The following is a 16325-nucleotide window of genomic DNA, read 5'->3' on the forward strand; positions in this document are numbered from 1 at the left end:
GAATAGCAGATGCTGTAAGTTTTTCTTGCATCACTTTAATTTAATATGCAACTGACATGCTTGTAAGTGAAGTGTACAGATTAAATAGAAATCTATTAGTACCAGGGAATAGCAGGTGCTGTAAGATTTTATTGCATCCCTTAAATTTATGTTCAAGCTATCAAGCTCAAATTTGAAGTGCAGTGAATAATTAAATCAAACTATCTGTTAGCACCTGGGAATAGCAGATGCTGTAAGTATTTATTGCATCACTTTAATTTACTCTCCAACTAACATGCTTGAATGTGAAGTGCAGTGATTAATAAAAAAACTGTCTGTTAGTGCCTCCGAATACCAGATGTTGTAAGTTTATATTGCATCATTTTAATTTTCTTCAAGACAACATTCTAGAATGTCAAGTGCAGGGATTAATTAAAAAAAATGTCAGATTGGTCTTTGATCATATTTTCTATGATTAGGCAATTTGAGTAAGTGTTTAAGGTTTACGGCCATAAAAGCTTCAGAACGTCCAATCTCATCTGAACTTGGAAGCTAAGCAAGTTTGTGCCTGAATAGTACTGAGGTGGGACCCTATCTAGGAATACCAGGTGCTGTAAGCTTTTCTTGCATCACTTTAATTTAATATGCAACTGACATGCTTGTATGTGAAGTGTACAGATTAAATAGAAATATATTAGTACCAGGGAATAGCAGGTGCTGTAAGATTTTATTGCATCCCTTAAATTTATGTTCAAGCTATCAAGCTCAAATTTGAAGTGCAGTGAATAATTAAATCAAACTATATGTTAGCACCTGGGAATAGCAGATGCTGTAAGTATTTATTGCATCACTTTAATTTACTCTCCAACTAACATGCTTGAATGTGAAGTGCAGTGATTAATAAAAAAACTGTCTGTTAGTGCCTCCGAATACCAGATATTGTAAGCTTATATTGCATCATTTTAATTTACTTCAAGACAACATTCTAGAATGTCAAGTGCAGGGATTAATAAAAAAAAATGTCAGATTGGTCTTTGATCATATTTTCTATGATTAGGCAATTTGAGTAAGTGTTTAACGTTTACGGCCATACCAGCTTCAGAAAGTCCAATCTCATCTGAACTTGGAAGCTAAGCAAGTTTGTGCCTGAATAGTACTGAGGTGGGACCCTATCTAGGAATACCAGGTGCTGTAAGCTTCTCTTGCGTCACTTTAATTTACTTTCAAGCTGACATGCTCAAATGTGAAGTGCAGTGATTAATAAAAAAAACCTATCTGTTAGCACCTGGGAATAGCAGATGCTGTAAGTTTTTTTTGCATCACTTTCATTTACTCTCCAACTCACATGCCTGAATGTGAATTGCAGTGATTCATCAAAAAACTATCTTTTAGCACCTTGGACTACGAGCTGCTGTAAGCTTCTCTTGCATCACATTAATTTACTTTCAAGATGACATGCTAGGATGTGAAGTGCAGTGATTAATTAAAAAAAACTATCTGTTAGCACCTGGGAATAGCAGATGCTGTAAGTGTTTCTTGCATCACTTTAATTTAATATGCAACTGACATGCTTGTAAGTGAAGTGTACAGATTAAATAGAAATCTATTAGTACCAGGGAATAGCAGGTGCTGTAAGATTTTATTGCATCCCTTAAATTTATGTTCAAGCTATCAAGCTCAAATTTGAAGTGCAGTGAATAATTAAATCAAACTATCTGTTAGCACCTGGGAATAGCAGATGCTGTAAGTATTTATTGCATCACTTTAATTTACTCTCCAACTAACATGCTTGAATGTGAAGTGCAGTGATTAATAAAAAAACTGTCTGTTAGTGCCTCATAATACCAGATGTTGTAAGCTTATATTGCATCATTTTAATTTACTTCAAGACAACATTCTAGAATGTCAAGTGCAGGGATTAATTTAAAAAAATGTCAGATTGGTCTTTGATCATATTTTCTATGATTAGGCAATTTGAGTAAGTGTTTAAGGTTTACGGCCATACCAGCTTCAGAACGTCCAATCTCATCTGAACTTGGAAGCTAAGCAAGTTTGTGCCTGAATAGTACTGAGGTGGGACCCTATCTAGGAATACCAGGTGCTGTAAGCTTTTCTTGCATCACTTTAATTTACTTTCAAGCTGACATGCTCAAATGTGAAGTGCAGTGATTAATAAAAAAACCTATCTGTTAGCACCTGGGAATAGCAGATGCTGTAAGTTTTTTTTGCATCACTTTCATTTACTCTCCAACTCACATGCCTGAATGTGAAGTGCAGTGATTCATCAAAAAACTATCTTTTAGCACCTTGGACTATGAGATGCTGTAAGCTTCTCTTGCATCACTTTAATTTACTTTCAAGATGAAATGCTAGGATGTGAAGTGCAGTGATTAATTAAAAAAACCTATCTGTTAGCACCTGGGAATAGCAGATGCTGTAAGTTTTTCTTGCATCACTTTAATTTAATATGCAACTGACATGCTTGTAAGTGAAGTGTACAGATTAAATAGAAATCTATTAGTACCAGGGAATAGCAGGTGCTGTAAGATTTTATTGCATCCCTTAAATTTATGTTCAAGCTATCAAGCTCAAATTTGAAGTGCAGTGAATAATTAAATCAAACTATCTGTTAGCACCTGGGAATAGCAGATGCTGTAAGTATTTATTGCATCACTTTAATTTACTCTCCAACTAACATGCTTGAATGTGAAGTGCAGTGATTAATAAAAAAACTGTCTGTTAGTGCCTCTGAATACCAGATGTTGTAAGCTTATATTGCATCATTTTAATTTACTTCAAGACAACATTCTAGAATGTCAAGTGCAGGGATTAATTAAAAAAAATGTCAGATTGGTCTTTGATCATATTTTCTATGATTAGGCAATTTGAGTAAGTGTTTAACGTTTACGGCCATACCAGCTTCAGAACGTCCAATCTCATCTGAACTTGGAAGCTAAGCAAGTTTGTGCCTGAATAGTACTGAGGTGGGACCCTATCTAGGGATACCAGGTGCTGTAAGCTTTTCTTGCATCACTTTAATTTACTTTCAAGCTGACATGCTCAAATGTGAAGTGCAGTGATTAATAAAAAAACCTATCTGTTAGCACCTGGGAATAGCAGATGCTGTAAGTTTTTTTTGCATCACTTTCATTTACTCTCCAACTCACATGCCTGAATGTGAAGTGCAGTGATTCATCAAAATACTATCTTTTAGCACCTTGGACTATGAGATGCTGTAAGCTTCTCTTGCATCACTTTAATTTACTTTCAAGATGACATGCTAGGATGTGAAGTGCAGTGATTAATTAAAAAAAAACTATCTGTTAGCACCTGGGAATAGCAGATGCTGTAAGTTTTTTTTGCATCACTTTCATTTACTCTCCAACTCACATGCCTGAATGTGAATTGCAGTGATTCATCAAAAAACTATCTTTTAGCACCTTGGACTACGAGCTGCTGTAAGCTTCTCTTGCATCACATTAATTTACTTTCAAGATGACATGCTAGGATGTGAAGTGCAGTGATTAATTAAAAAAAACTATCTGTTAGCACCTGGGAATAGCAGATGCTGTAAGTTTTTCTTGCATCACTTTAATTTAATATGCAACTGACATGCTTGTAAGTGAAGTGTACAGATTAAATAGAAATCTATTAGTACCAGGGAATAGCAGGTGCTGTAAGATTTTATTGCATCCCTTAAATTTATGTTCAAGCTATCAAGCTCAAATTTGAAGTGCAGTGAATAATTAAATCAAACTATCTGTTAGCACCTGGGAATAGCAGATGCTGTAAGTATTTATTGCATCACTTTAATTTACTCTCCAACTAACATGCTTGAATGTGAAGTGCAGTGATTAATAAAAAAACTGTCTGTTAGTGCCTCCGAATACCAGATGTTGAAAGTTTATATTGCATCATTTTAATTTTCTTCAAGACAACATTCTAGAATGTCAAGTGCAGGGATTAATTAAAAAAAATGTCAGATTGGTCTTTGATCATATTTTCTATGATTAGGCAATTTGAGTAAGTGTTTAAGGTTTACGGCCATACCAGCTTCAGAACGTCCAATCTCATCTGAACTTGGAAGCTAAGCAAGTTTGTGCCTGAATAGTACTGAGGTGGGACCCTATCTAGGAATACCAGGTGCTGTAAGCTTTTCTTGCATCACTTTAATTTACTTTCAAGCTGACATGCTCAAATGTGAAGTGCAGTGATTAATAAAAAAACCTATCTGTTAGCACCTGGGAATAGCAGATGCTGTAAGTTTTTTTTGCATCACTTTCATTTACTCTCCAACTCCCATGCCTGAATGTGAAGTGCAGTGATTCATCAAAAAACTATCTTTTAGCACCTTGGACTATGAGATGCTGTAAGCTTCTCTTGCATCACTTTAATTTACTTTCAAGATGACATGCTAGGATGTGAAGTGCAGTGATTAATTAAAAAAACCTATCTGTTAGCACCTGGGAATAGCAGATGCTGTAAGTTTTTCTTGCATCACTTTAACTTAATATGCAACTGACATGCTTGTATGTGAAGTGTACAGATTAAATAGAAATATTTTAGTACCAGGGAATAGCAGGTGCTGTAAGATTTTATTGCATCCCTTAAATTTATGTTCAAGCTATCAAGCTCAAATTTGAAGTGCAGTGAATAATTAAATCAAACTATCTGTTAGCACCTGGGAATAGCAGATGCTGTAAGTATTTATTGCATCACTTTAATTTACTCTCCAACTAACATGCTTGAATGTGAAGTGCAGTGATTAATAAAAAAACTGTCTGTTAGTGCCTCCGAATACCAGATATTGTAAGCTTATATTGCATCATTTTAATTTACTTCAAGACAACATTCTAGAATGTCAAGTGCAGGGATTAATAAAAAAAAATGTCAGATTGGTCTTTGATCATATTTTCTATGATTAGGCAATTTGAGTAAGTGTTTAACGTTTACGGCCATACCAGCTTCAGAACGTCCAATCTCATCTGAACTTGGAAGCTAAGCAAGTTTGTGCCTGAATAGTACTGAGGTGGGACCCTATCTAGGAATACCAGGTGCTGTAAGCTTCTCTTGCATCACTTTAATTTACTTTCAAGCTGACATGCTCAAATGTGAAGTGCAGTGATTAATAAAAAAACCTATCTGTTAGCACCTGGGAATAGCAGATGCTGTAAGTTTTTTTTGCATCACTTTAATTTACTCTCCAACTCACATGCCTGAATGTGAAGTGCAGTGATTCATCAAAATACTATCTTTTAGCACCTTGGACTATGAGATGCTGTAAGCTTCTCTTGCATCACTTTAATTTACTTTCAAGATGACATGCTAGGATGTGAAGTGCAGTGATTAATTAAAAAAAAACTATCTGTTAGCACCTGGGAATAGCAGATGCTGTAAGTTTTTTTTGCATCACTTTCATTTACTCTCCAACTCACATGCCTGAATGTGAATTGCAGTGATTCATCAAAAAACTATCTTTTAGCACCTTGGACTACGAGCTGCTGTAAGCTTCTCTTGCATCACATTAATTTACTTTCAAGATTACATGCTAGGATGTGAAGTGCAGTGATTAATTAAAAAAAACTATCTGTTAGCACCTGGGAATAGCAGATGCTGTAAGTTTTTCTTGCATCACTTTAATTTAATATGCAACTGACATGCTTGTAAGTGAAGTGTACAGATTAAATAGAAATCTATTAGTACCAGGGAATAGCAGGTGCTGTAAGATTTTATTGCATCCCTTAAATTTATGTTCAAGCTATCAAGCTCAAATTTGAAGTGCAGTGAATAATTAAATCAAACTATCTGTTAGCACCTGGGAATAGCAGATGCTGTAAGTATTTATTGCATCACTTTAATTTACTCTCCAACTAACATGCTTGAATGTGAAGTGCAGTGATTAATAAAAAAACTGTCTGTTAGTGCCTCCGAATACCAGATGTTGAAAGTTTATATTGCATCATTTTAATTTTCTTCAAGACAACATTCTAGAATGTCAAGTGCAGGGATTAATTAAAAAAAATGTCAGATTGGTCTTTGATCATATTTTCTATGATTAGGCAATTTGAGTAAGTGTTTAAGGTTTACGGCCATACCAGCTTCAGAACGTCCAATCTCATCTGAACTTGGAAGCTAAGCAAGTTTGTGCCTGAATAGTACTGAGGTGGGACCCTATCTAGGAATACCAGGTGCTGTAAGCTTTTCTTGCATCACTTTAATTTACTTTCAAGCTGACATGCTCAAATGTGAAGTGCAGTGATTAATAAAAAAACCTATCTGTTAGCACCTGGGAATAGCAGATGCTGTAAGTTTTTTTTGCATCACTTTCATTTACTCTCCAACTCCCATGCCTGAATGTGAAGTGCAGTGATTCATCAAAAAACTATCTTTTAGCACCTTGGACTATGAGATGCTGTAAGCTTCTCTTGCATCACTTTAATTTACTTTCAAGATGACATGCTAGGATGTGAAGTGCAGTGATTAATTAAAAAAACCTATCTGTTAGCACCTGGGAATAGCAGATGCTGTAAGTTTTTCTTGCATCACTTTAACTTAATATGCAACTGACATGCTTGTATGTGAAGTGTACAGATTAAATAGAAATATTTTAGTACCAGGGAATAGCAGGTGCTGTAAGATTTTATTGCATCCCTTAAATTTATGTTCAAGCTATCAAGCTCAAATTTGAAGTGCAGTGAATAATTAAATCAAACTATCTGTTAGCACCTGGGAATAGCAGATGCTGTAAGTATTTATTGCATCACTTTAATTTACTCTCCAACTAACATGCTTGAATGTGAAGTGCAGTGATTAATAAAAAAACTGTCTGTTAGTGCCTCCGAATACCAGATATTGTAAGCTTATATTGCATCATTTTAATTTACTTCAAGACAACATTCTAGAATGTCAAGTGCAGGGATTAATAAAAAAAAATGTCAGATTGGTCTTTGATCATATTTTCTATGATTAGGCAATTTGAGTAAGTGTTTAACGTTTACGGCCATACCAGCTTCAGAACGTCCAATCTCATCTGAACTTGGAAGCTAAGCAAGTTTGTGCCTGAATAGTACTGAGGTGGGACCCTATCTAGGAATACCAGGTGCTGTAAGCTTCTCTTGCATCACTTTAATTTACTTTCAAGCTGACATGCTCAAATGTGAAGTGCAGTGATTAATAAAAAAAACCTATCTGTTAGCACCTGGGAATAGCAGATGCTGTAAGTTTTTTTTGCATCACTTTCATTTACTCTCCAACTCACATGCCTGAATGTGAATTGCAGTGATTCATCAAAAAACTATCTTTTAGCACCTTGGACTACGAGCTGCTGTAAGCTTCTCTTGCATCACATTAATTTACTTTCAAGATGACATGCTAGGATGTGAAGTGCAGTGATTAATTAAAAAAAACTATCTGTTAGCACCTGGGAATAGCAGATGCTGTAAGTTTTTCTTGCATCACTTTAATTTAATATGCAACTGACATGCTTGTAAGTGAAGTGTACAGATTAAATAGAAATCTATTAGTACCAGGGAATAGCAGGTGCTGTAAGATTTTATTGCATCCCTTAAATTTATGTTCAAGCTATCAAGCTCAAATTTGAAGTGCAGTGAATAATTAAATCAAACTATCTGTTAGCACCTGGGAATAGCAGATGCTGTAAGTATTTATTGCATCACTTTAATTTACTCTCCAACTAACATGCTTGAATGTGAAGTGCAGTGATTAATAAAAAAACTGTCTGTTAGTGCCTCATAATACCAGATGTTGTAAGCTTATATTGCATCATTTTAATTTACTTCAAGACAACATTCTAGAATGTCAAGTGCAGGGATTAATTTAAAAAAATGTCAGATTGGTCTTTGATCATATTTTCTATGATTAGGCAATTTGAGTAAGTGTTTAAGGTTTACGGCCATACCAGCTTCAGAACGTCCAATCTCATCTGAACTTGGAAGCTAAGCAAGTTTGTGCCTGAATAGTACTGAGGTGGGACCCTATCTAGGAATACCAGGTGCTGTAAGCTTTTCTTGCATCACTTTAATTTACTTTCAAGCTGACATGCTCAAATGTGAAGTGCAGTGATTAATAAAAAAACCTATCTGTTAGCACCTGGGAATAGCAGATGCTGTAAGTTTTTTTTGCATCACTTTCATTTAGTCTCCAACTCACATGCCTGAATGTGAAGTGCAGTGATTCATCAAAAAACTATCTTTTAGCACCTTGGACTATGAGATGCTGTAAGCTTCTCTTGCATCACTTTAATTTACTTTCAAGATGAAATGCTAGGATGTGAAGTGCAGTGATTAATTAAAAAAACCTATCTATTAGCACCTGGGAATAGCAGATGCTGTAAGTTTTTCTTGCATCACTTTAATTTAATATGCAACTGACATGCTTGTAAGTGAAGTGTACAGATTAAATAGAAATCTATTAGTACCAGGGAATAGCAGGTGCTGTAAGATTTTATTGCATCCCTTAAATTTATGTTCAAGCTATCAAGCTCAAATTTGAAGTGCAGTGAATAATTAAATCAAACTATCTGTTAGCACCTGGGAATAGCAGATGCTGTAAGTATTTATTGCATCACTTTAATTTACTCTCCAACTAACATGCTTGAATGTGAAGTGCAGTGATTAATAAAAAAACTGTCTGTTAGTGCCTCTGAATACCAGATGTTGTAAGCTTATATTGCATCATTTTAATTTACTTCAAGACAACATTCTAGAATGTCAAGTGCAGGGATTAATTAAAAAAAATGTCAGATTGGTCTTTGATCATATTTTCTATGATTAGGCAATTTGAGTAAGTGTTTAACGTTTACGGCCATACCAGCTTCAGAACGTCCAATCTCATCTGAACTTGGAAGCTAAGCAAGTTTGTGCCTGAATAGTACTGAGGTGGGACCCTATCTAGGGATACCAGGTGCTGTAAGCTTTTCTTGCATCACTTTAATTTACTTTCAAGCTGACATGCTCAAATGTGAAGTGCAGTGATTAATTAAAAAACCTATCTGTTAGCACCTGGGAATAGCAGATGCTGTAAGTTTTTTTTGCATCACTTTCATTTACTCTCCAACTCACATGCCTGAATGTGAAGTGCAGTGATTCATCAAAATACTATCTTTTAGCACCTTGGACTATGAGATGCTGTAAGCTTCTCTTGCATCACTTTAATTTACTTTCAAGATGACATGCTAGGATGTGAAGTGCAGTGATTAATTAAAAAAACCTATCTGTTAGCACCTGGGAATAGCAGATGCTGTAAGTGTTTCTTGCATCACTTTAATTTAATATGCAACTGACATGCTTGTAAGTGAAGTGTACAGATTAAATAGAAATCTATTAGTACCAGGGAATAGCAGGTGCTGTAAGATTTTATTGCATCCCTTAAATTTATGTTCAAGCTATCAAGCTCAAATTTGAAGTGCAGTGAATAATTAAATCAAACTATCTGTTAGCACCTGGGAATAGCAGATGCTGTAAGTATTTATTGCATCACTTTAATTTACTCTCCAACTAACATGCTTGAATGTGAAGTGCAGTGATTAATAAAAAAACTGTCTGTTAGTGCCTCTGAATACCAGATGTTGTAAGCTTATATTGCATCATTTTAATTTACTTCAAGACAACATTCTAGAATGTCAAGTGCAGGGATTAATTAAAAAAAATGTCAGATTGGTCTTTGATCATATTTTCTATGATTAGGCAATTTGAGTAAGTGTTTAACGTTTACGGCCATACCAGCTTCAGAACGTCCAATCTCATCTGAACTTGGAAGCTAAGCAAGTTTGTGCCTGAATAGTACTGAGGTGGGACCCTATCTAGGGATACCAGGTGCTGTAAGCTTTTCTTGCATCACTTTAATTTACTTTCAAGCTGACATGCTCAAATGTGAAGTGCAGTGATTAATAAAAAAACCTATCTGTTAGCACCTGGGAATAGCAGATGCTGTAAGTTTTTTTTGCATCACTTTCATTTACTCTCCAACTCACATGCCTGAATGTGAATTGCAGTGATTCATCAAAAAACTATCTTTTAGCACCTTGGACTACGAGCTGCTGTAAGCTTCTCTTGCATCACATTAATTTACTTTCAAGATGACATGCTAGGATGTGAAGTGCAGTGATTAATTAAAAAAAAACTATCTGTTAGCACCTGGGAATAGCAGATGCTGTAAGTTTTTCTTGCATCACTTTAATTTAATATGCAACTGACATGCTTGTAATTGAAGTGTACAGATTAAATAGAAATCTATTAGTACCAGGGAATAGCAGGTGCTGTAAGATTTTATTGCATCCCTTAAATTTATGTTCAAGCTATCAAGCTCAAATTTGAAGTGCAGTGAATAATTAAATCAAACTATCTGTTAGCACCTGGGAATAGCAGATGCTGTAAGTATTTATTGCATCACTTTAATTTACTCTCCAACTAACATGCTTGAATGTGAAGTGCAGTGATTAATAAAAAAACTGTCTGTTAGTGCCTCCGAATACCAGATGTTGTAAGCTTATATTGCATCATTTTAATTTACTTCAAGACAACATTCTAGAATGTCAAGTGCAGGGATTAATTAAAAAAAATGTCAGATTGGTCTTTGATCATATTTTCTATGATTAGGCAATTTGAGTAAGTGTTTAACGTTTACGGCCATACCAGCTTCAGAACGTCCAATCTCATCTGAACTTGGAAGCTAAGCAAGTTTGTGCCTGAATAGTACTGAGGTGGGACCCTATCTAGGGATACCAGGTGCTGTAAGCTTTTCTTGCATCACTTTAATTTACTTTCAAGCTGACATGCTCAAATGTGAAGTGCAGTGATTAATAAAAAAACCTATCTGTTAGCACCTGGGAATAGCAGATGCTGTAAGTTTTTTTTGCATCACTTTCATTTACTCTCCAACTCACATGCCTGAATGTGAAGTGCAGTGATTCATCAAAATACTATCTTTTAGCACCTTGGACTATGAGATGCTGTAAGCTTCTCTTGCATCACTTTAATTTACTTTCAAGATGACATGCTAGGATGTGAAGTGCAGTGATTAATTAAAAAAACCTATCTGTTAGCACCTGGGAATAGCAGATGCTGTAAGTGTTTCTTGCATCACTTTAATTTAATATGCAACTGACATGCTTGTAAGTGAAGTGTACAGATTAAATAGAAATCTATTAGTACCAGGGAATAGCAGGTGCTGTAAGATTTTATTGCATCCCTTAAATTTATGTTCAAGCTATCAAGCTCAAATTTGAAGTGCAGTGAATAATTAAATCAAACTATCTGTTAGCACCTGGGAATAGCAGATGCTGTAAGTATTTATTGCATCACTTTAATTTACTCTCCAACTAACATGCTTGAATGTGAAGTGCAGTGATTAATAAAAAAACTGTCTGTTAGTGCCTCTGAATACCAGATGTTGTAAGCTTATATTGCATCATTTTAATTTACTTCAAGACAACATTCTAGAATGTCAAGTGCAGGGATTAATTAAAAAAAATGTCAGATTGGTCTTTGATCATATTTTCTATGATTAGGCAATTTGAGTAAGTGTTTAACGTTTACGGCCATACCAGCTTCAGAACGTCCAATCTCATCTGAACTTGGAAGCTAAGCAAGTTTGTGCCTGAATAGTACTGAGGTGGGACCCTATCTAGGGATACCAGGTGCTGTAAGCTTTTCTTGCATCACTTTAATTTACTTTCAAGCTGACATGCTCAAATGTGAAGTGCAGTGATTAATAAAAAAACCTATCTGTTAGCACCTGGGAATAGCAGATGCTGTAAGTTTTTTTTGCATCACTTTCATTTACTCTCCAACTCACATGCCTGAATGTGAATTGCAGTGATTCATCAAAAAACTATCTTTTAGCACCTTGGACTACGAGCTGCTGTAAGCTTCTCTTGCATCACATTAATTTACTTTCAAGATGACATGCTAGGATGTGAAGTGCAGTGATTAATTAAAAAAAAACTATCTGTTAGCACCTGGGAATAGCAGATGCTGTAAGTTTTTCTTGCATCACTTTAATTTAATATGCAACTGACATGCTTGTAATTGAAGTGTACAGATTAAATAGAAATCTATTAGTACCAGGGAATAGCAGGTGCTGTAAGATTTTATTGCATCCCTTAAATTTATGTTCAAGCTATCAAGCTCAAATTTGAAGTGCAGTGAATAATTAAATCAAACTATCTGTTAGCACCTGGGAATAGCAGATGCTGTAAGTATTTATTGCATCACTTTAATTTACTCTCCAACTAACATGCTTGAATGTGAAGTGCAGTGATTAATAAAAAAACTGTCTGTTAGTGCCTCCGAATACCAGATGTTGTAAGCTTATATTGCATCATTTTAATTTACTTCAAGACAACATTCTAGAATGTCAAGTGCAGGGATTAATAAAAAAAAATGTCAGATTTGTCTTTGATCATATTTTCTATGATTAGGCAATTTGAGTAAGTGTGTAAGGTTTACGGCCATACCAGCTTCAGAACTTCCAATCTCATCTGAACTTGGAAGCTAAGCAAGTTTTTGCCTGAATAGTACTGAGGTGGGACCCTATCTAGGAATACCAGGTGCTGTAAGCTTCTCTTGCATCACTTTAATTTACTTTCAAGCTGACATGCTCAAATGTGAAGTGCAGTGATTAATAAAAAAACCTATCTGTTAGCACCTGGGAATAGCAGATGCTGTAAGTTTTTTTTGCATCACTTTCATTTACTCTCCAACTCACATGCCTGAATGTGAAGTGCAGTGATTCATCAAAAAACTATCTTTTAGCACCTTGGACTATGAGATGCTGTAAGCTTCTCTTGCATCACTTTAATTTACTTTCAAGATGACATGCTAGGATGTGAAGTGCAGTGATTAATTAAAAAAACCTATCTGTTAGCACCTGGGAATAGCAGATGCTGTAAGTTTTTCTTGCATCACTTTAATTTAATATGCAACTGACATGCTTGTAAGTGAAGTGTACAGATTAAATAGAAATCTATTAGTACCAGGGAATAGCAGGTGCTGTAAGATTTTATTGCATCCCTTAAATTTATGTTCAAGCTATCAAGCTCAAATTTGAAGTGCAGTGAATAATTAAATCAAACTATCTGTTAGCACCTGGGAATAGCAGATGCTGTAAGTATTTATTGCATCACTTTAATTTACTCTCCAACTAACATGCTTGAATGTGAAGTGCAGTGATTAATAAAAAAACTGTCTGTTAGTGCCTCCGAATACCAGATGTTGTAAGCTTATATTGCATCATTTTAATTTACTTCAAGACAACATTCTAGAATGTCAAGTGCAGGGATTAATTAAAAAAAATGTCAGATTGGTCTTTGATCATATTTTCTATGATTAGGCAATTTGAGTAAGTGTTTAATGTTTACGGCCATACCAGCTTCAGAACGTCCAATCTCATCTGAACTTGGAAGCTAAGCAAGTTTGTGCCTGAATAGTACTGAGGTGGGACCCTATCTAGGGATACCAGGTGCTGTAAGCTTTTCTTGCATCACTTTAATTTACTTTCAAGCTGACATGCTCAAATGTGAAGTGCAGTGATTAATAAAAAAACCTATCTGTTAGCACCTGGGAATAGCAGATGCTGTAAGTTTTTTTTGCATCACTTTCATTTACTCTCCAACTCACATGCCTGAATGTGAAGTGCAGTGATTCATCAAAATACTATCTTTTAGCACCTTGGACTATGAGATGCTGTAAGCTTCTCTTGCATCACTTTAATTTACTTTCAAGATGACATGCTAGGATGTGAAGTGCAGTGATTAATTAAAAAAACCTATCTGTTAGCACCTGGGAATAGCAGATGCTGTAAGTTTTTCTTGCATCACTTTAATTTAATATGCAACTGACATGCTTGTATGTGAAGTGTACAGATTAAATAGAAATATTTTAGTACCAGGGAATAGCAGGTGCTGTAAGATTTTATTGCATCCCTTAAATTTATGTTCAAGCTATCAAGCTCAAATTTGAAGTGCAGTGAATAATTAAATCAAACTATCTGTTAGCACCTGGGAATAGCAGATGCTGTAAGTATTTATTGCATCACTTTAATTTACTCTCCAACTGACATGCTTGAATGTGAAGTGCAGTGATTAATAAAAAAACTGTCTGTTAGTGCCTCCGAATACCAGATGTTGTAAGCTTATATTGCATCATTTTAATTTACTTCAAGACAACATTCTAGAATGTCAAGTGCAGGGATTAATTTAAAAAAATGTCAGATTGGTCTTTGATCATATTTTCTATGATTAGGCAATTTGAGTAAGTGTTTAAGGTTTACGGCCATACCAGCTTCAGAACGTCCAATCTCATCTGAACTTGGAAGCTAAGCAAGTTTGTGCCTGAATAGTACTGAGGTGGGACCCTATCTAGGAATACCAGGTGCTGTAAGCTTTTCTTGCATCACTTTAATTTACTTTCAAGCTGACATGCTCAAATGTGAAGTGCAGTGATTAATAAAAAAACCTATCTGTTAGCACCTGGGAATAGCAGATGCTGTAAGTTTTTTTTGCATCACTTTCATTTACTCTCCAATTCACATGCCTGAATGTGAATTGCAATGATTCATCAAAAAACTATCTTTTAGCACCTTGGACTACGAGCTGCTGTAAGCTTCTCTTGCATCACATTAATTTACTTTCAAGATGACATGCTAGGATGTGAAGTGCAGTGATTAATTAAAAAAAAACTATCTGTTAGCACCTGGGAATAGCAGATGCTGTAAGTTTTTTTTGCATCACTTTCATTTACTCTGCAACTCACATGCCTGAATGTGAATTGCAGTGATTCATCAAAAAACTATCTTTTAGCACCTTGGACTACGAGCTGCTGTAAGCTTCTCTTGCATCACATTAATTTACTTTCAAGATGACATGCTAGGATGTGAAGTGCAGTGATTAATTAAAAAAAAACTATCTGTTAGCACCTGGGAATAGCAGATGCTGTAAGTTTTTCTTGCATCACTTTAATTTAATATGCAACTGACATGCTTGTAATTGAAGTGTACAGATTAAATAGAAATCTATTAGTACCAGGGAATAGCAGGTGCTGTAAGATTTTATTGCATCCCTTAAATTTATGTTCAAGCTATCAAGCTCAAATTTGAAGTGCAGTGAATAATTAAATCAAACTATCTGTTAGCACCTGGGAATAGCAGATGCTGTAAGTTTTTTTTGCATCACTTTCATTTACTCTCCAACTCACATGCCTGAATGTGAAGTGCAGTGATTCATCAAAATACTATCTTTTAGCACCTTGGACTATGAGATGCTGTAAGCTTCTCTTGCATCACTTTAATTTACTTTCAAGATGACATGCTAGGATGTGAAGTGCAGTGATTAATTAAAAAAACCTATCTGTTAGCACCTGGGAATAGCAGATGCTGTAAGTTTTTCTTGCATCACTTTAATTTAATATGCAACTGACATGCTTGTATGTGAAGTGTACAGATTAAATAGAAATATTTTAGTACCAGGGAATAGCAGGTGCTGTAAGATTTTATTGCATCCCTTAAATTTATGTTCAAGCTATCAAGCTCAAATTTGAAGTGCAGTGAATAATTAAATCAAACTATCTGTTAGCACCTGGGAATAGCAGATGCTGTAAGTATTTATTGCATCACTTTAATTTACTCTCCAACTAACATGCTTGAATGTGAAGTGCAGTGATTAATAAAAAAACTGTCTGTTAGTGCCTCTGAATACCAGATGTTGTAAGCTTATATTGCATCATTTTAATTTACTTCAAGACAACATTCTAGAATGTCAAGTGCAGGGATTAATTAAAAAAAATGTCAGATTGGTCTTTGATCATATTTTCTATGATTAGGCAATTTGAGTAAGTGTTTAACGTTTACGGCCATACCAGCTTCAGAACGTCCAATCTCATCTGAACTTGGAAGCTAAGCAAGTTTGTGCCTGAATAGTACTGAGGTGGGACCCTATCTAGGGATACCAGGTGCTGTAAGCTTTTCTTGCATCACTTTAATTTACTTTCAAGCTGACATGCTCAAATGTGAAGTGCAGTGATTAATAAAAAAACCTATCTGTTAGCACCTGGGAATAGCAGATGCTGTAAGTTTTTTTTGCATCACTTTCATTTACTCTCCAACTCACATGCCTGAATGTGAAGTGCAGTGATTCATCAAAATACTATCATTTAGCACCTTGGACTATGAGATGCTGTAAGCTTCTCTTGCATCACTTTAATTTACTTTCAAGATGACATGCTAGGATGTGAAGTGCAGTGATTAATTAAAAAAACCTATCTGTTAGCACCTGGGAATAGCAGATGCTGTAAGTGTTTCTTGCATCACTTTAATTTAATATGCAACTGACA

The 16325-nt window shown here is 35.2% G+C and overlaps 17 pseudogenes; all 17 read left to right on the plus strand.

Annotated features, from left to right (window-relative positions):
• The first annotated feature begins 480 nt into the window (after nt 1-480).
• On the plus strand, nt 481-599 carry LOC145644088 (5S ribosomal RNA; annotated as a pseudogene).
• Nucleotides 600-1058: 459 nt separating this feature from the next.
• On the plus strand, nt 1059-1177 carry LOC145644699 (5S ribosomal RNA; annotated as a pseudogene).
• A 793-nt stretch (nt 1178-1970) lies between these two features.
• On the plus strand, nt 1971-2089 carry LOC145650989 (5S ribosomal RNA; annotated as a pseudogene).
• A 792-nt stretch (nt 2090-2881) lies between these two features.
• On the plus strand, nt 2882-3000 carry LOC145644771 (5S ribosomal RNA; annotated as a pseudogene).
• A 1015-nt stretch (nt 3001-4015) lies between these two features.
• Nucleotides 4016-4134, plus strand: LOC145650990 (5S ribosomal RNA; annotated as a pseudogene).
• Nucleotides 4135-4926: 792 nt separating this feature from the next.
• On the plus strand, nt 4927-5045 carry LOC145650991 (5S ribosomal RNA; annotated as a pseudogene).
• A 1015-nt stretch (nt 5046-6060) lies between these two features.
• LOC145650993 (5S ribosomal RNA) lies at nt 6061-6179 on the plus strand (annotated as a pseudogene).
• Nucleotides 6180-6971: 792 nt separating this feature from the next.
• LOC145650994 (5S ribosomal RNA) lies at nt 6972-7090 on the plus strand (annotated as a pseudogene).
• A 793-nt stretch (nt 7091-7883) lies between these two features.
• LOC145650995 (5S ribosomal RNA) lies at nt 7884-8002 on the plus strand (annotated as a pseudogene).
• A 792-nt stretch (nt 8003-8794) lies between these two features.
• On the plus strand, nt 8795-8913 carry LOC145644772 (5S ribosomal RNA; annotated as a pseudogene).
• A 792-nt stretch (nt 8914-9705) lies between these two features.
• LOC145644773 (5S ribosomal RNA) lies at nt 9706-9824 on the plus strand (annotated as a pseudogene).
• Nucleotides 9825-10617: 793 nt separating this feature from the next.
• Nucleotides 10618-10736, plus strand: LOC145644774 (5S ribosomal RNA; annotated as a pseudogene).
• Nucleotides 10737-11528: 792 nt separating this feature from the next.
• On the plus strand, nt 11529-11647 carry LOC145644775 (5S ribosomal RNA; annotated as a pseudogene).
• A 793-nt stretch (nt 11648-12440) lies between these two features.
• LOC145644950 (5S ribosomal RNA) lies at nt 12441-12559 on the plus strand (annotated as a pseudogene).
• Nucleotides 12560-13351: 792 nt separating this feature from the next.
• On the plus strand, nt 13352-13470 carry LOC145644776 (5S ribosomal RNA; annotated as a pseudogene).
• A 792-nt stretch (nt 13471-14262) lies between these two features.
• On the plus strand, nt 14263-14381 carry LOC145650996 (5S ribosomal RNA; annotated as a pseudogene).
• Nucleotides 14382-15837: 1456 nt separating this feature from the next.
• Nucleotides 15838-15956, plus strand: LOC145644777 (5S ribosomal RNA; annotated as a pseudogene).
• The last annotated feature ends 369 nt before the right edge of the window (nt 15957-16325 follow it).

Source organism: Electrophorus electricus, chromosome 13, assembly GCF_041902795.1.
Source record: "Electrophorus electricus isolate QZ-2024a chromosome 13, ASM4190279v1, whole genome shotgun sequence".
Lineage (NCBI taxonomy): Eukaryota > Metazoa > Chordata > Actinopteri > Gymnotiformes > Gymnotidae > Electrophorus > Electrophorus electricus.